General features: G+C 43.1%; 1 long non-coding RNA gene across 2 annotated transcripts; it reads left to right on the top strand.

The window, feature by feature from the left end:
- Positions 1 to 790: 790 nt before the first annotated feature.
- On the top strand, positions 791 to 16,528 carry LOC127121375 (uncharacterized). Of its 2 annotated transcripts, none has more exons than XR_007803431.1 (3): positions 791 to 1,018; positions 16,208 to 16,306; positions 16,450 to 16,528. It is a non-coding gene; the product is annotated as an uncharacterized LOC127121375 (long non-coding RNA). The 2 variants fall into 2 exon arrangements; XR_007803430.1 differs by lacking the exon at positions 791 to 1,018 and adding an exon at positions 15,872 to 16,099.
- Positions 16,529 to 19,637: the final 3,109 nt, after the last annotated feature.

The raw sequence follows: 19,637 nt of genomic DNA on the forward strand, positions 1-19,637 counted from the left end.
AAAGAATAAATATTATACATTTCATGGGAGAGGGATACATTTGTTATGAATGGGGGTTGTCATGGCAATCAAACAATATAAATATATGCCTCATACATCATACAAGTAGGCAACAGTTAATCAAACAAGTAAGATATAAACAAGTATACAATCAAATCAAATAATCAAAGAATGAAATAATGAAACAATAAACAATGTATGAGTGTAAGTGTAAGGGAACCGGCTCATTGTAAGAAAGCCCAAGAGTAAGCTATGTGAGGTCGATGGCGATGCTTAAAAAGCAATCGACTTACAAGGGTGTAAAAAATGGGCTCGATATTAAATCGAGAAAAACATGATTTTTATAGTTTAAAAATGGTTTTGAATTAAAATACAACAACTTTACATTATTAACAAAATGAACATATGAGTGTAATAAAGGCATAGACATAAAAAGAAACTAAAATGCTAAAAGAAAAAATAATATAGCTAAAAGAAATAAAATGCCAAAAAAGCCACACATGAGTATTGAACCCACCCCACTCAAGAATATACACACTGCCCTTCTCCACCAGACCATTCAACATCAACTGTTACTTAGATACTACGCTAAGTATATGAACCGGGCTAAAGATTTAAAATAAAAAACAAAACAAACATTTTTATGGTTTTGTATTATCTCTGTAAAAAAACAAATTAAGTTAAAAAAAAAAAAAAAGAAATTAATTAAAAAAGAAAACAGAAAAAGAAATGGGAACAGGGAAGAGAACACAGAGGAGTACGTCTTCCTCCCTCTCTCTCGCATCTTACGAGTTCTCTGTCAAACTCAGAAAATCTCTCTCTCTCAACCCTCATCGTCCTCAACCTTTGCTCACCTCTCACAACCTCTCATTCACTCACCTCTCACGACCTCGTCAATCTTAACCCTCGTCACCCTCGATGAATCTCTCTCAAAATCTCGAACTCAATCAAGTAATAAAGCAATGGCTGAACAAAAACTAACCTTCGGCGGTGACAACGGCAACGATGAAGCTCACAGGTTTGTCTTTGATTTGGTGATTAGGGTTTGTCAATTGTTCCGCCTCTGATTTTCGTTGTCTCCTCCTTTTCACTGATTTGCCTCTCCTCTTTATATTCTGTGAATTAGGGTTACAAATTGGTGCCCTTGTGTTCAAAAGTAACTCTACAAACTTTCTTCTCTTCTTTGACCTTATACCAATTTGGGATATTTTTGGATTTTGCCCTCTGACTGTTGGTTAATGATTTTGCACTTTGGATTTTGCAATTTGACTGATTAATGTGTCCCTTTTTTACCGCAGTAAAAAAAAATGGTGAGCTTGGTTTGCTGCAATCTTATTCATGTTTGGTAGGTTGTGGACATGGTTGAAGGTTTGAGTTTGCTCTGAATTGGTATGTATTTGGCATTGAAATACCCTGTAGGTTGACCTATTATGATTTGAAATGCAGGGTTTTGTAGGCTTGCTGCAGCAGGGTGAGTGAGGTCTGCAATTGGCCTTGGGCTAGTATGAGGTTTATTGAGGTTAGTCATGTTGTGACAGGTTTTGACATGCTTCATGTTGTAGGGTCTGCCACTTGCTATGTTTGATGTTGTGTTGGTTTTGGTTTGCACAGCTAAATCATACCAAGTCTTGGACTGCTCTATGGATGCAAGAGGATGGCCTTTTCTCAGCAGGTTTTGGTTTTGGTGTTTTGAATTGGGAGGAGAAACAAAATATGATGATGCAGGAGCTGGGCTGGTTATCGTATTCCGTGTACGCTGATGCTTATAAAATGCAGTTGAAGGTGAAGATGCAGGAGAATGATCTTCTTTGTTGAAAGGAGATTTAGGAGGTGAAATAAGTGGCTCAGGAGCATGATGTGATGGCCTTGCTTTATGTTCAGAAGGGGAAGGAGCTTTCTTTGAAGACATCTTTGCTTGATGACTTCATGTATTATGAAAACCGTCAGAAGATCATGCAGGATGAGAAAGCCAAGCTCCTTATCAGAAGTGTAGAAAGTCCATTATTCGTACAAGCATTGGAGGCTCCTCAAAAGTTGGCTGCTGGCAAACCTCCCAGCAAATACGAGAGGAATTTAAAGATTAAGGATGATTCTGATAACTTAAACCAGATGTCCATTTCGAGCTCTGAGCAGAACATCCAGAATTCCGATGTCCCCAACAGCAAGTCTGTGAATGAGCAGGCTGAGAAAGTTGCTGTTCATGAGGATATTTCTTCTATCTGCCTTTCTCTTCCGCTTTTGTATGATTCTGCTATGCGCTTTGAGTTATCACTTTCCGTTTGGGAATTGCTTTTCGTTTCGCATGCACTGCCGCTATTTTCACTTGTAGCTGGCTTTTATGCAACTTACGTTCATGACTTGTGTTTTGGATACTTGTTTGCACTGCAGTTCTGGATTAAGCCTGCTTTAAGTTGCAGTTTTTGTTGATTGGCTTCCGTTGTTGTAGGCTGGAAGCGGCTTATGGACCTGCGTTTTGTTGCAGCAGGAAGTGTTGGCTGCTAAGCCTTATTGCCGTTTCACACTGTGTTGGCTTGTGTTTTGGGATTGTAACTGAGTTTAGCAGCACAGGTAGCAGTAAGGTGCATTGGGCGTGACAGTGGGCTAAATGACACATTCCATCTCCCATAGCTTAAAATTAAGGAAGACCTTTGGCCGGCAGTTGAAGTGACAGTCGGTTGCTGATTGAGTTGAGGACCTTGTTCGTCTTGTGGTGAACTTTTGGATAATTGTTGGACTGTCTTGGTTTGGCACAATGAACATCCAGTGTGCTATAGCAGACCTTGCAAAATGCAGGTTGCAGCAAGTGTATGTACACACCATGGTGAGCCTTTGAATGCTAATTGATGTGCCCAACTTTATTTGTCATTTACATGTTGTGGTGTTGGATTAGGTTCACACTGATTTTGTTGCAGGAAAATCCAATGATCATGGTTTGGCATCAACCTTCACATGCAGTTAACTGGTTTTTTGGTTGGGTTACTTGCAGGCTGATGGTGTGTTGATTCAATGCCATTCCATGTCGAGCTTGTGGCAGTAGTGTGGTAACAGATCTGGCACGGTGTCGGTAGCAGCCATTTTGCAATGGATATGGATGACCATTGTTGTTGTGTTTTGCAGCAGGTCATGAGGGGTTGCAAGGTTATAGTCAAGTCCATAAGCCTGATGCTTAAAACTGAGGCCAGATCTCATGACATGTGGTGTGAAGGCAAATCTCATGGTTCTTAATCAACATCTCATGGTTCATAAAGGAACATGGATAGTTTGTGGTAAGGCTTTCTTTAACGAGCTTTAGTTCATATTGCATCACATGGCCCATTTCCTTTGCTTGAATCATGATTTTGATTGACTTGAAACGGTTATGACCTGCTGCTTTTGTGTAATTTGATCACCTTTCTCAACAGGTTGGCTTCCTGAAGCTACAGATAATCCATTTATATGAGAAGGATCAACAGAATTGTTCTGATGGATCAACATGTTTCCTCTTCCCATTCCCTTCAAAAGTTTAGCCTGCTGTTGAGCCTGTGTATGCTGTGGCTGATTAGGATGCTGCCTTGCAGGCTGTTGATACTGCCTCTGTTGTGCCTGCCGTTGTCGTTGCTTCACTGCTTGACTAGTCACACTAGAACCAGGATTTCTACTGAACCCAGGTTGTGGCAGATGATGTTTTTGCTGTTGATGCTGAGATGACATCGGAGTCAAAGTGGATGATGGTGTTGCAGGTGAAACATATACTTGCTGAGATGAACTTTGTGATTGGGCCTGGGAACTTTGTGCTTGACCATGTGGAATCGGTGCATTTGTTGCAGCAAGCTGCTGTTGCTGCTGTTGAATATAACGCTGCTGATGCAGTTGCCTTTCCTTTGCCAATCGGATTGCATAGGCTTGTTGTGAATTTGTAGTGTGATTCGGACCTTGAAGATGAGGATGGGATGTACATTGAAGCAAAAGGGTCATGCCAAGTTTGGATGGGCAAAAGCAAATGAGGGTTGACTTTGGTCAAAGTTGACCAAAAAGTCAATTGTTGACCAAAGTCAACAAATTGGTCAAAGTTCATTTTTTTTGTATTTTTCTTGTAAATGGAATTCAATAGACTATTATGGGTGAATTTTTGGGTTTAATGAATTTGGGTTGACTTTGGTCAAAGTTGACCAAAAAGTCAACTGTTGACCAAAGTCAACAGTTGGTCAAAAATGCCAAATTTTGTATTTTTTTTTTATGGACTCATACGTACTGGTTTAAAATGACATACAATAGATTGAAATGGATTAACAAATGGTTTGAAGTTTGGTTTTACCATTGGTTTATTTATGACTTGGAATGTTTGACTTTTGAAAAAATAACTTGACTGATAATGTGTTTGAACAAATACATGAAATAAGACCATAAGGTCGGGATTTTGACATAGTATCCATGGACCAATAACTTGACTGGCAAGTGGCTAGAAACACAAGAAACTTGGTTGTTCAGATGACCCATACCATATATGTATCAACAATCACAACACCATGACTTTGGATCAAAACCAATCCTCATATAAAACCAAAATAAGGTTAGGCCAAGCATGCCAAACAAACATAAAAATTTAGGACCAAAATCGGGGTATGACAGCTGCCCCTATTTAAACGTCTTCAACTAGAGAATATGAAGCAGGATATTCTTCATATGATCATAGTGGGAGATGGTTAAATACTAAGAAGACCCGGATTTTGATCCTGAATCCCTATGAAACAATGTCTGTCAGCATCGTCAAAGAAGCAATCTCAAAAGAAGAATCCGTCTGATACGGTGAAAATCGGCCTGAGTACCGAAACGGAAAGTTGACCTGAATACCAAAATAAATGGTAACACAGGAATACCCATGGCCTGAACGCCGCACTAAGCATCGGAATATGAGAGTATCAATGTTGGTCTGATCACCGGAAATCTGGTTTGAACACCACTTCGGTTTGGAAATCGGAAACTGGCCTGAACGCCACTTCGGCCTGGATACCGGAAACTTCTTCGATCTGAAAATCGGGAAAGACTGGCTTGAATGCCACTTCGGTCTGGATACCGGGAAAACTTCTTCGATCTGAAAATCGGGAAAGACTGGCTTGAATGCCACTTCGGTCTGGATACCGGGAAAACTGGCCTGAATGCCACTTCGGTCTGGATACCGGGAACTGGCCTGAATGCCACTTCGGTCTGGATACCGGGAAAACTGGCCTGAATGCCACTTCGGTCTAGATACCGGGAACTGGCCTGAATGCCACTTCGGTCTGGATACCGGAAACTTCTTCGATCTGAAAATCGGGAAAGACTGGCTTGAATGCCACTTCGGTCTGGATACTGGGAAAACTGGCCTGAATGCCACTTCGGTCTGGATACCGGGAACTTCTTCGATCTGAAAATCGGGAAAGACTGACTTGAATGCCACTTCGGTCTAGATACTGGGAAAACTGGCCTGAATGCCACTTCGGTCTAGATACCGGGAACTGGCCTGAACGCCACTTCGGTCTGGATACCGGGAAAACTTCTTCGATCTGAAAATCGGGAAAGACTGGCTTGAATGCCACTTCGGTCTGGATACCGGGAACTGGCCTGAATGCCACTTCGGTCTGGATACCGGGTAAACTGGCCTGAATGCCACTTCGGTCTGGATACCGGGAACTCTGGCCTGAATGCCACTTTGGTCTGAATACCGTCTCGGTCTGAACACCGGAAAATTGGCCTGAATGCCATAAGTACATCGACCTGATCGTCGGAAACTTCTTCGATCTGGAAATCGGAAATTGGCCTGAACGCCACTTCGGTCTGAATACCGTCTCGGTCTGAACACCGGAAAATTGGCCTGAATGCCATAAGTACATCGACCTGATCGTCGGAAACTTCTTCGATCTGGAAATCGGAAATTGGCCTGAACGCCACTTCGGTCTGAATACCGTCTCGGTCTGAACACCGGAAAATTGGCCTGAATGCCATAAGTACATCGACCTGATCGTCGGAAACTTCTTCGATCTGGAAATCGGAAATTGGCCTGAACGCCACTTCGGTCTGAATACCGCCTCGGTCTGAACACCGGAAAATTCTTCATATCTATCAGCATCGGCGAAGATAACAAAACAGTGATACGTGAGCCGACACGCATGCCAAAGACCCATGCTGGGGATAACAATCGAAAGATTGACCAAAGAGTGCATGAGATATATTATTTGTGGCCGTCAAAACATAGATAATACACTCGCATGGAAGATTATCCATAACCGGGTTGCAGGTTGTTAAATGAATAATCGACCGAAAAGAAAGGCATCAGGGTACCAGGACTAGGCATGCAAAAGATGACCAATCAAAAGAGGATAAAGTTGCTAACTCGGAGCAAATATCCAAAAGAAAGGGGAAGACCCACTGGGGACAATACTGCTTGATCAAGGCAAGTATCCAAAGGGGACAAGACTATCAATACCACAAAGAGGGGATTACATCTACCGGTTTGTAGGCAGAAAACCACAGAAAAGTAACCAGTCATCGACCAGGATGAGCACAAAGGGTTAACTCTGCTAGGGGATGAAAGTGGGATTTTACAACTACCAGTTAGTAGGTAGAAAACCATAAAGATAGGACTTACAACTACCGGTTCTTTGGTAGAAGCCAAAAATTCCGCTGAGGATGAGATGAATGAGTGCCGGTTAGTGAGCGACTATTCATTTATGCCCCAGGGAAGCACGGGAGACAGCCAACAAGAAGCCAATTTAGGATCGATCCAAAAAGGCAGACTGAAACAGGACTCATCCTAATGAGGAAAGAACTCAATAGGGAAAACCCATCCCGTTAGGGAGGGAACAGAAACAACCGTCATCCACGAGGATATAACTCAGTGGGGAGCGCAGAAAGAAATGGTAGACACTTTCTGCTTAAGGGGTAGACTCTACATGGAGAGATCAGACACACCCACTTCTGCTAAAGGAATGGACCCAAGCTTGCAAGATGCTGCCAACTTCAAGGAGTAACACTGCTGGGGATACCCACTCAACTAAGGAGTCACTTGTTGGGAAAGCCCCAACCTCTCAACCATGCTGATGGACCCAATTCTGAAACCGATCCAATGGCGCGAAGCTAAACTCTTTCCAACAACCCAATCTCGGCTGGTCACCACGGCCTAGGGCTAATGGACATGTTTGCAATGTTGATGCATGAGTTTTTTTCTTGTTTTACACAATGCCCCATGATCATGGAAATGCTATGCACTAATGATGCAATATGCTATGCTTATCTAAATGATGAATGCATAAACACACGTCTCCTCCAGAGACAACACCGGGGAACTCCAGGAACTGTGCTGAGGATCCTATAACCATGTCAACTTCCATCCTGCTGGGGAAAGACAAACCTTGCTGGGGATGCACTCCATCGAACCCGAACTGCTTGGAGATTGCCCTGCTAGGGGAGGCAACCCATTCTTATCTCTACTGGGGATGATTTTCTCCAAACCCGATCCGCTTGGGGATCTTGCTGAGGGAAAACCATCAACACAAATCCTACTGGGAAGGCAGTAACCTTCAGGCTCGCTGAGGAGACACTGATCTCAAATCTGTTAGGGAGGTAACCCTTTCACACCCACTGGGGAAATACAGCTCATTGGACACGGAACACCTGTCGAGTCGCCGAACAGCGACATCCATCGTCCACCCACAGTGTCGGCTTTCCTCTTTCGAGAACTCCCAGGCTCATCTGGACTTTTCTGATCCATCCCACGAAGATCGAATTCCTGGGATTCATACAAACTTTCCAGTCCTTAGACTTTGAAGATGATTAATCCTCCAGGGTCGCCGTCACAACTCTGTCACGGGCTTTTCACCGTTTGTCTATCCATTGCCCCTGGTCGGGCTCTACAGGGATCTCTTTTGTCAAAAGGTTTCATACCACTACATGCCAACGAATGAAGATATCTAACAGCACCTGCACAAGAGATTGTTAGATAAAAGCGTGCCCCAGGCGTGCCCCATATTTCAACACCTAGGTCACCCAAAACTTCCGAATAAGATTTCCAGATTTCAATCTTATAAGCACGCATCGGAAGGGACCTCTATGTTTCAAAATGCAACTATTCTTATCAAAACGAATGGATGTTTTCGTAATCAAAACGGTAATGAAAACAAAAACAAAATTATTTGACTGAACACGCACTTTATTGACTGGAATAAAAGATGGCTCACAACCGAGCAACACACAGGAAGCAAACCCTAGAAAGAGGTGATTGCACATAAAAGGAAAAAATCTATCCTAATGGCAACGTGAAACTGTGATCTCATCGGGTTCCAACTCAGTTACACCTCATATGTCCTCAAGACTTTCCGCACTTTCTGTCTTCTGAACAAGATGCTTCCGATCGGTCTCTGTCGGAGATTATCCAAGTCATCATGAGCACAAACGATCATGCCAGACACAGTTGTTCGTTTCATTCCCTCTTTTGCCTGGACCGCCCTTTCGGGTTTCAGTCCACCGGGATACCCCTTTTTTTTGCCCAAGTCGCCCTTGTGGGGTTTTCGACTTGCCGGGTGTACAGTTCTTTTCTTTTATCATCCCTAACTTTTGCCTGAACCTTTTCTCTCTTTTTTTTGGTTCGCCGGGATGCCCTTTTTTTGCCAGGACTCTTTTATTCTTTTTGTCCAGCGGGTCTCTTTTTCACGAAGTATCTTTTAACTGCGTCCGCATTCACAGGGGATGGAAAATCCTCATCATCCGTGGTCGTCAGCGACAAGGCTCTGTCAGAGAAAACCCTCTTTGACCACGAACGGACATTCATAATTGTTTATCCACTTGCCCCACGATCGTCTTGAGGAGGAAGGATCCTTTTCAACACCACATTTCTTCCATGCTACCCACGAGGTCGCACTTCTCGGTCAACAATACGCTTCATTTACTGGGTACAACTGCCCCATGACAAGTAACTGTCAGCCTCTTTTCTCAACCAGGCTCAACGCGTTATACCGAGTCCTCATCCACTCGCCCTTTTCTAACTTCTTGTCCATCCGGACTCTTTACAATGAAATCTAACCTCCAGCAGGCAAGATCACTTCCATCCCATACCGCATGAGGAAGGCGTTGCCCCAGTAGATGCACGTACCAAAGTACGACACTCAGGATACCAACTTCGTACTCAGCCACTATCATTGGTGCGTTCACATGTTACCGGGGAAGCGCTAGCTCACTCTCTTTAAACTCTCCCCATCAGACATCAAAACCCGTTCGGATTCGGGGTCAGGCCCCTCCTCCGGGTTCGGTCACTCTCAATCTTTCGATTCGAGTACCTCGAGATGTCCTCATCAGGGACTTCAGACTTCCTTGGTTGACAATCATCAATGGGCTGTTGGGCGAGATAACCATACAATACCCTCCTCTTGGTTGCTTTCTAGGAGGTATACTGAATATCGTATTCAGTCGACATCACTTGCCCTCTCACAACCCGTCCGTTCGATGCTAGCTCCTCAAGCACATACTTGATCAGATCCATTTTGGACATCCACAAGGTGGTATGAACCAGCATACACTGTCTCAATCGGCGAGCAGCCTATGCCAAAGTACATCAAGTTTTCTCGAGCAGTGAGTGTATTGTTTCACAGTCGATAAACTTTTTGCTTAGGTAAATTGCGTGCTCTTTTCGACAAGACTAGTCATACTGACTCAATACGCACCTCATAGACCCCTTAAGGGCTGTCAGGTACCAGATTAGCAGTCGTTTCTTCCCCGGAAGGTATCAGAATCAGAGGTTCCTACTACTTTTCCTTTTTTTTTTTTTTTTTTTTTTTTTTTTTGCAGGATCAACCTTGATTCCTCTTTCGTTCGCAACATGCCTCGGCAGCTTGCTGGGCAGCACTCCATAAGTGCGCTAATTCGAACTCAACAGTATGAGTTATCTCTACCTGTCAAACAACTTGATCCACCGGATGCCCCTCTTCTGCTTGGGACTCTGCCATCATGTCATCAACATGGCATTTGCTTTCACGATGGATCATATCATGAAACAAAGTCACCCTAGACTTCTGATACTTGGCACTGGCCTTCTCGATACTTAACGACATCACCGTATAACCAGAAGGTGCCCCTTGTGCGATGGACATGGTTTACGTCATATCATCTGGCAACAGTTCAATCTGGTCTCGGCCAAGAAGCCATCCATGAAGATAAACTGAGCATTATAATCAACCAATACCTCGTTGTGACGTACCGGGAATTCATCTTTCAGATTAGCTCAGCTCACGTCTCGACAGTCCACACACATTCTCATCTTTCAGCACCGGTTTCCGCTTCCCTGGAGGACAGTCTTCTCTCCATGGTAACTCGTGCCTCCACAACATTGGTATCCTACCTTGGTGTATCTAGATACAACCAGGCGCACATATACCATCCTGTTCTTGACTTGCCTCTGAAGCGGCCTCAATATTCGCTTTCTGACCTCGGCGGTGCTTGGAGCAACAATTCTGAGCACTCCTCATGCGGTTGAATCACCTTCTCCTCTGGTTTCAACGACCCGGCTAATTCCAACAAATCACAATCTTCTTCGCCTTCTCCTTCGGCATGATAGATCGAATTGTCGAAGTCATACAAAGGTGTAACCAAATTGTTATCGATGAGATCAGGAGGGCAATCACTTTTGAGGTTGGAACGAGACAAGTTCAAAAGAGAAACGAAAAACATTGCCATTTTTATTTTTTTAAACTGTAAAAAATGAAAAACAAGGAACACCGCTTTTAATCACAAAAACATCCATTTATTACCGATGCAAAACGTTGCAAAATGAAACACATGAGATGGCCCTTACAATGGACCAGTACGTTTCGGGCAAAACGTATGGCTTTCATGCAAACAAAATTAAAACAGAAATACTACACTTCCGGATGAGCGACAGTGATGCTTTTGGAGACCTTCCAATAGCCTGGTACACACGACTTTATCCACAGCTCGAGCTCGCGGTCACAGTCAATCTCTTCACTCACTGAACAAGCATGATCAGAATCCAGCATTCCTGCACTGACAAAGATGTACGGTGGACGACGTCCTCTGTTTGGTCTAGACGACTCTTGATCTGGATAACCGATCCCAAACATGTCTGCTTTTACCACTATGTCAATGATCCTTCCCCAGCCTTGGGCCTCTTTGTTCTTCACCACTTCCAGAGCTTGTTTATAAGAAGAAATGGACAGCTTCTTCTCTTTCTCGACAACAAGAGCGCTCTCCACCTGGACGGTTTCGATTGCTTGACTGGGTATTTCAAGTTTTCCAATGTCCATTTCTACTTCTTTCATCTTCTGGGTCGTGTCTCCCATCAATACACACCCCTCTGTGGCAACGGCCGCACAGTAATTATCAACAACAGGGAAGACTCCATCCTGCACCAGAGGTTTTGGGACCACAGCCAGGGGAACCTTTAGCTGATCTTCCTCAGTCATCTCCATTCCTTTCTTGACCTTTTTCACCATCTTCACTTTTACAGGACCCTGCCTGGGTACCGGGTTGACATCCCCATTCATTATCTGGGCCAAGCTGATGGTCTTGGAGTCCACCATGTCTTGGACGACATGCTTGAAAGCTCTACAACCCTCAACACTGTACCCAGGTGCCTCAGAATGGAATTCACAACTGGCATTCTCATCATAGTGTGCAGGCCTCTTCTGTTGTGCTATGGGAATCAAAATCCTTGGCCGGACTAACCCCAAATCCCTCAATCTCCTGAACAGAAGGGTGTAGGTCACAGGTGGCTCCTCAAACTGACGATCCTCCTTCTTTCCCTTCACCTGGCTCCTAGCTCTCGGTGCCTTCTGTTGAGGTGGTGGTTGTCGCGGGGGTACGGGTGAGTTACCAACAAGAGTGGTTACAGCAACAGCATAAGGATGATAACGATCCTTACTGCGTTCTCTCTTTGCTGGCACACCACTTGACTCAATCTCCTTTTTGAGCGGACCACTGTCAGAGAGTTTCTTTGCTACCGAGCCAGAGGGATTTGTTACATCGGATGATGGAGCCCTTCCCTGAACTTTCTCCTTGATCATCCAGCTCTTAATCCTTTCCAATCTCTCAGACATGGCTTTCTGTCCCAAGGCAAGCCCTTGCACAATACTGAACAATCCCCTCATCATCTCTTTCAGTTCAAGGATGTCGGCGTTGGGAAGATCCATTAGCTTGGATTTGTTGAGTCTGACTGTATGTCTGAATGGAAGAGCTATGCGCACCGGTTGAGACCTACAAAACAGCAAATGGGTTAGTATGACTCACGCATGCAATGTCTATCCGTACCAGGAATATTCCTTTGATTTTGGTTTCACAGAGACAGATAATTTTTCATCAATAACATTCTGACATCTGGATATCTCTCAACCAGAATCTTAATCAAAAAGTGGACCCTGAGTACGGATAGACACGAGTTGAATGCAGATGAATGCGATGCAAATGCATGAATGCAAGTCACTGCGCCACCAAGTCATCTGAAGACCCAGTCTCTGAACTAGTCACAGTCATCGGGACTAAGTCACCATAAATCCGACTTGGGGAGTTCCGAAATAAACGGAACTGGAGATTACATCACTATCATCACAGGAACATCCACTGAACGGATGACAGTCAGATCCTCTGAACTGGTACTTTCAAATTCAACCCGGGGATCCGAAATAAACGGAACCCATTGATAAACCACAGACAGAACTCCGGCGTCCCAGAAATAAATGTCCATAAATTCGGCTGATCCAAAGTCACCATCACAGCACCACTGGCAGAAACCGTATCTGTAGAGATCAAACCCTCCCCTCACTGGTAGGTTCTAAGAACAGAAGTTTGTCAGCTTCAGCCCTTCAGTCGAGAATAATACGTTTACCACTGAAGGTTTGGCATTATTACGGGATAAAAAACCTCTGCTGACTCCCCTCAACAGGACATCCTAAAGCAAGTTCCCAGTCTCGGGGTCCTCGGATTGATCAGCGAGAATGCGCCCACCAGAGCTAACATAATCACGTCTCGGAGGAGAGGCCTCGACTGAGTTCTCGGAAAATGGTCACCAGAGTCGACAATTTCTAGAGGAACATCATGTCGTTATGGAACATCCGTAGGACATAATATATCCAAGAGAAACCTCGTCTGGGTGTGGTTCTTCACGAACGACTTAACGTAGCAACATGCCACGCAAGCCTCATGAACATCCACTCTAAAATTTGTGTGTACACTCAAGCCTGGGTAATGGGCTTACCTCTCATAGAACACCCCACCCCAACAAACAGATAAACGGCAGCAGATACAGCAAACATATGTACATCAATGCAATAAGGTAAAGCAGGTAAATGCTGAAAATAAATAACTGTACAAAAGAATAAACACCCAATAAACAAGAAACCTACAAAAGCTAGGAGGGACTCGCTTAGGGAAACCACGTCCCCAGCAGGGTCGCCAGCTGTCGCAACCCGAAAAATACTGAGGTGCGAAAAAACAACCGGCGAGAAAGAAATGACAGAAGAGTCGCCACCGTGCGTTATTTATCCCAAAGGAGGGAAAGGAAACGCTCGAAGTAAACCTGGAGAAAGGAAAGGAAAAGACAAGGTCTCGCAACCAAATCTTGGGTTCGGGAGTCGATTATGCGAAGGGAAGGTATTAGCACCCCTACGCATCCGTAGTACTCTACGGGATCCACTCTTGTTGTTTCTTGTCTAAAGGGTGTGTGTTTATCTAATGTACTATTTACTAAAAGGGTCAAGAGAAAAATGACTCGCACGGATATCGCATCCATTGCATACGTATCTCATCTGGAATAAGAATCAGAGTCTTCATAGCTCGGCTACCTATGGGTGAAAGAGATGTGTGCTCGCTAAGACGTCGCGTCTTATGCCTACGTATCTCATCAGGAATGAGAATCAGAGCAAAACGTAGTTCAAACTAACTACGGGAATAAGGGTCTCGATTGCAACTAGGGCAAGAGAAAGGGAATGTCTCGATCGCAACGAGGGCGAGAGAAAGGGAATGTCTCGATCGCAGCGAGGGCGAGAGAAAGGATCGCAACGAGGGCAAAAGAAAACAAGGATTAGTTGTTAGTCGTTAGTCAAACTCGGCAAGACATCGCATCTTGTGCCTACGTATCTCATCTGAACATGAGAATCAGAGTTGCCGTAGTTCGACTCACGCACGCCAAACAAAACAGACACAGGCAAAGGCAAACGTGGAGCCTGAATGCCAATCACTGGGCTTACATCAGCATCCGAACCAAAACACACACAAGAAAGCAAACGTGGAGCCCGAATGCCAATCACTGGACTTACATCAGCATCCGAACCAAACAAACTCACACTGGAACCCGAATGCCACTCGATGGACTTACATCAACTTCCGAGCACACAACAACATACACAAGGGGGTTGAGACACAAAGGTTGAAAAAGAAAAAGGGCGCCTGGAGAGACCTCGCACGGTCTCCTGCCTACGTACCTCATCTGGTATGAGAATCAGGGCGACGTAGTTCCCCTACGGAGGGGTTGCCATCTGAATATGGACTTAGAAAAGGAGGACACCAGTTGTGTCAAAAGAGAGTGGGCAATGTGTTCACATCCTAGCAGTAGGTGTCGCAGCTCGCTGAATCGAGTTTTAGGCAGTTACCTCTTTGCAATAGAACGGACTACATGCCACAAGATCGGAGACGCTCGGAAAGGTCTAGAAGTGGGGGAAGCTCTGCCCTAGAGTTGTCATGCAATGTGTACTTAAGTGTTAGGATTTACAAATGGGAATATCTACCTAATGTTAGCATGCAAAGAATATGGGAATTCTACCTATGTTATCATACAAAGGGTTATTATCTAATGGGCGCTACCTAATCGGAACAAGAGTTGACGAGTGGAGCAAGGAGAAGTGATAAGGGTAGATGGCGATGCATGAAGCAATCGACTTACAAGGTTGATGGCGATGCATAAAGCAATCGACTTACAAAAGGGTGGATGAATACGTGCTGGTTCTGTTAGGTTTTGAAAAATGATTACTCGACGTTGGATCGAGGTTTTGGTCTGGTTTTGAAATGGTTATCGAATGTTCATTTTAATTCTTGTATTAACAGATGAATAAAGAATGAAAGAATAAATATTATACATTTCATGGGAGAGGGATACATTTGTTATGAATGGGGGTTGTCATGGCAATCAAACAATATAAATATATGCCTCATACATCATACAAGTAGGCAACAGTTAATCAAACAAGTAAGATATAAACAAGTATACAATCAAATCAAATAATCAAAGAATGAAATAATGAAACAATAAACAATGTATGAGTGTAAGTGTAAGGGAACCGGCTAATTGTAAGAAAGCCCAAGAGTAAGCTATGTGAGGTCGATGGCGATGCTTAAAAAGCAATCGACTTACAAGGGTGTAAAAAATGGGCTCGATATTAAATCGAGAAAAACATGATTTTTATAGTTTAAAAATGGTTTTGAATTAAAATACAACAACTTTACATTATTAACAAAATGAACATATGAGTGTAATAAAGGCATAGACATAAAAAGAAACTAAAATGCTAAAAGAAAAAATAATATAGCTAAAAGAAATAAAATGCCAAAAAAGCCACACATGAGTATTGAACCCACCCCACTCAAGAATATACACATTGCCCTTCTCCACCAGACCATTCAACATCAGTTGTTACTTAGATACTACGCTAAGTATATGAACCGGGCTAAAGATTTAAAATAAAAAACAAAACAAACATTTTTATGGTTTTGTATTATCTCTGTAAAAAAACAAATTAAGTTAAAAAAAAAATAATAATAAAAAAAAGAAATTAATTAAAAAAGAAAACAGAAAAAGAAATGGGAACGGGGAAGAGAACACAGAGGAGTTCGTCTTCCTCCCTCTCTCTCGCATCTTACGAGTTCTCTGTCAAACTCAGAAAATCTCTCTCTCTCAACCCTCATCGTCCTCAACCTTTGCTCACCTCTCACAACCTCTCATTCACTCACCTCTCACGACCTCGTCAATCTTAACCCTCGTCACCCTCGATGAATCTCTCTCAAAATCTCGAACTCAATCAAGTAATAAAGCAATGGCTGAACAAAAACTAACCTTCGGCGGTGACAACGGCAACGATGAAGCTCACAGGTTTGTCTTTGATTTGGTGATTAGGGTTTGTCAATTGTTCCGCCTCTGATTTTCGTTGTCTCCTCCTTTTCACTGATTTGCCTCTCCTCTTTATATTCTGTGAATTAGGGTTACAAATTGGTGCCCTTGTGTTCAAAAGTAACTCTGCAAAGCACTTTGGATGCTCAGAAATTGGATTGACCTTTTCCATGTTAGATTCAAGAAAAGGTATCCTTCACAAACTTTCTTCTCTGCTTTGACCTTATACCAATTTGGGATATTTTTGGATTTTGCCCTCTGACTGTTGGTTAATGATTTTGCACTTTGGATTTTGCAATTTGACTGATTAATGTGTCCCTTTTTTACCGCAGTAAAAAAAATGGTGAGCTTGGTTTGCTGCAATCTTATTCATGTTTGGTAGGTTGTGGACATGGTTGAAGGTTTGAGTTTGCTCTGAATTGGTATGTATTTGGCATTGAAATACCCTGCAGGTTGACCTATTATGATTTGAAATGCAGGGTTTTGTAGGCTTGCTGCAGCAGGGTGAGTGAGGTTAGTCATGTTGTGACAGGTTTTGACATGCTTCATGTTGTAGGGTCTGCCACTTGCTATGTTTGATGTTGTGTTGGTTTTGGTTTGCACAGCTAAATCATACCAAGTCTTGGACTGCTCTATGGATGCAAGAGGATGGCCTTTTCTCAGCAGGTTTTGGTTTTGGTGTTTTGAATTGGGAGGAGAAACAAAATATGATGATGCAGGAGCTGGGCTGGTTATCGTATTCCGTGTACGCTGATGCTTATAAAATGCAGTTGAAGGTGAAGATGCAGGAGAATGATCTTCTTTGTTGAAAGGAGATTTAGGAGGTGAAATAAGTGGCTCAGGAGCATGATGTGATGGCCTTGCTTTATGTTCAGAAGGAGAAGGAGCTTTCTTTGAAGACATCTTTGCTTGATGACTTCATGTATTATGAAAACCGTCAGAAGATCATGCAGGATGAGAAAGCCAAGCTCCTTATCAGAAGTGTAGAAAGTCCATTGTTCGTACAAGCATTGGAGGCTCCTCAAAAGTTGGCTGCTGGCAAACCTCCCAGCAAATACGAGAGGAATTTAAAGATTAAAGATGATTCCGATAACTTAAACCAGATGTCCATTTCGAGCTCTGAGCAGAACATCCAGAATTCCGATGTCCCCAACAACAAGTCTGTGAATGAGCAGGCTGAGAAAGTTGCTGTTCATGAGGATATTTCTTCTATCTGCCTTTCTCTTCCGCTTTTGTATGATTCTGCTATGCGCTTTGAGTTATCACTTTCCGTTTGGGAATTGCTTTTCGTTTCGCATGCACTGCCGCTATTTTCACTTGTAGCTGGCTTTTATGCAACTTACGTTCATGACTTGTGTTTTGGATACTTGTTTGCACTGCAGTTCTGGATTAAGCCTTCTTTAAGTTGCAGTTTTTGTTGATTGGCTTCCGTTGTTGTAGGTTGGAAGCGGCTTATGGACCTGCGTTTTGTTGCAGCAGGAAGTGTTGGCTGCTAAGCCTTATTGCCGTTTCACACTGTGTTGGCTTGTGTTTTGGGATTGTAACTGAGTTTAGCAGCACAGGTAGCAGTAAGGTGCATTGGGCATGACAGTGGGCTAAATGACACATTCCATCTCCCATAGCTTAAAATTAAGGAAGACCTTTGGCCGACAGTTGAAGTGACAGTCGGTCGCTGATTGAGTTGAGGACCTTGTTCGTCTTGTGGTGAACTTTTGGATAATTGTTGGACTGTCTTGGTTTGGCACAATGAACATCCAGTGTGCTATAGCAGACCTTGCAAAATGCAGGTTGCAGCAAGTGTATGTACACACCATGGTGAGCCTTTGAATGCTAATTGATGTGCCCAGCTTTATTTGTCATTTACATGTTGTGGTGTTGGATTAGGTTCACACTGATTTTGTTGCAGGAAAATCCAATGATCATGGTTTGGCATCAACCTTCACATGCAGTTAACTGGTTTTTTGGTTGGGTTACTTGCAGGCTGATGGTGTGTTGATTCAATGCCATTCCATGTCGAGCTTGTGGCAGTAGTGTGGTAACAGATCTGGCACGGTGTCGATAGCAGCCATTTTGCAATGGATATGGATGACCATTGTTGTTGTGTTTTGCAGCAGGTCATGAGGGGTTGCAAGGTTATAGTCAAGTCCATAAGCCTGATGCTTAAAACTGAGGCCAGATCTCATGACATGTGGTGTGAAGGCAAATCTCATGGTTCTTAATCAACATCTCATGGTTCATAAAGGAACATGGATAGTTTGTGGTAAGGCTTTCTTTAACGAGCTTTAGTTCATATAGCATCACATGGCCCATTTCCTTTGCTTGAATCATGATTTTGATTGACTTGAAACGGTTATGACCTGCTGCTTTTGTGTAATTTGATCACCTTTCTCAACAGGTTGGCTTCCTGAAGCTACAGATAATCCATTTATATGAGAAGGATCAACAGAATTGTTCTGATGGATCAACATGTTTCCTCTTCCCATTCCCTTCAAAAGTTTAGCCTGCTGTTGAGCCTGTGTATGCTGTGGCTGATTAGGATGCTGCCTCACAGGCTGTTGATACTGCCTCTGTTGTGCCTGTCGTTGTCGTTGCTTCACTGCTTGACTAGTCACACTAGAACCAGGATTTCTACTGAACCCAGGTTGTGGCAGATGATGTTTTTGCTGTTGATGCTGAGATGACATCGGAGTCAAAGGAGATGATGGTGTTGCAGGTGAAACAGATACTTACTGAGATGAACTTTGTGATTGGGCCTGGGAACTTTGTGCTTGACCATGTGGAATCGGTGCATTTGTTGCAGCAAGCTGCTGTTGCTGCTGTTGAATATAACGCTGCTGATGCAGTTGCCTTTCCTTTGCCAATCGGATTGCATAGGCTTGTTGTGAATTTGTAGTGTGATTTGGACCTTGAAGATGAGGATGGGATGTACATTGAAGCAAAAGGGTCATGCCAAGTTTGGATGGGCAAAAGCAAATGAGGGTTGACTTTGGTCAAAGTTGACCAAAAAGTCAATTGTTGACCAAAGTCAACAAATTGGTCAAAGTTCATTTTTTTTGTATTTTTCTTGTAAATGGAATTCAATAGACTATTATGGGTGAATTTTTGGGTTTAATGAATTTGGGTTGACTTTGGTCAAAGTTGACAAAAAAGTCAACTGTTGACCAAAGTCAACAGTTGGTCAAAAATGCCAAATTTTGTATTTTTTTTATTTTTTTTTTATGGACTCATACGTACTGGTTTAAAATGACATACAATAGATTGAAATGGATTAACAAATGGTTTAAAGTTTGGTTTTACCATTGGTTTATTTATGACTTGGAATGTTTGACTTTTGAAAAAATAACTTGACTGATAATGTGTTTGAACAAAACCATGAAATAAGACCATAAGGTCGGGATTTTGACATAGTATCCATGGACCAATAACTTGACTGGCAAGTGGCTAGAAACACAAGAAACTTGGTTGTTCAGATGACCCAGACCATATATGTATCAACAATCACAACACCATGACTTTGGAT

Source organism: Lathyrus oleraceus, chromosome 2 (genome assembly GCF_024323335.1).
Source record: "Lathyrus oleraceus cultivar Zhongwan6 chromosome 2, CAAS_Psat_ZW6_1.0, whole genome shotgun sequence".
In the NCBI taxonomy this organism is placed as follows: domain Eukaryota; kingdom Viridiplantae; phylum Streptophyta; class Magnoliopsida; order Fabales; family Fabaceae; genus Lathyrus; species Lathyrus oleraceus.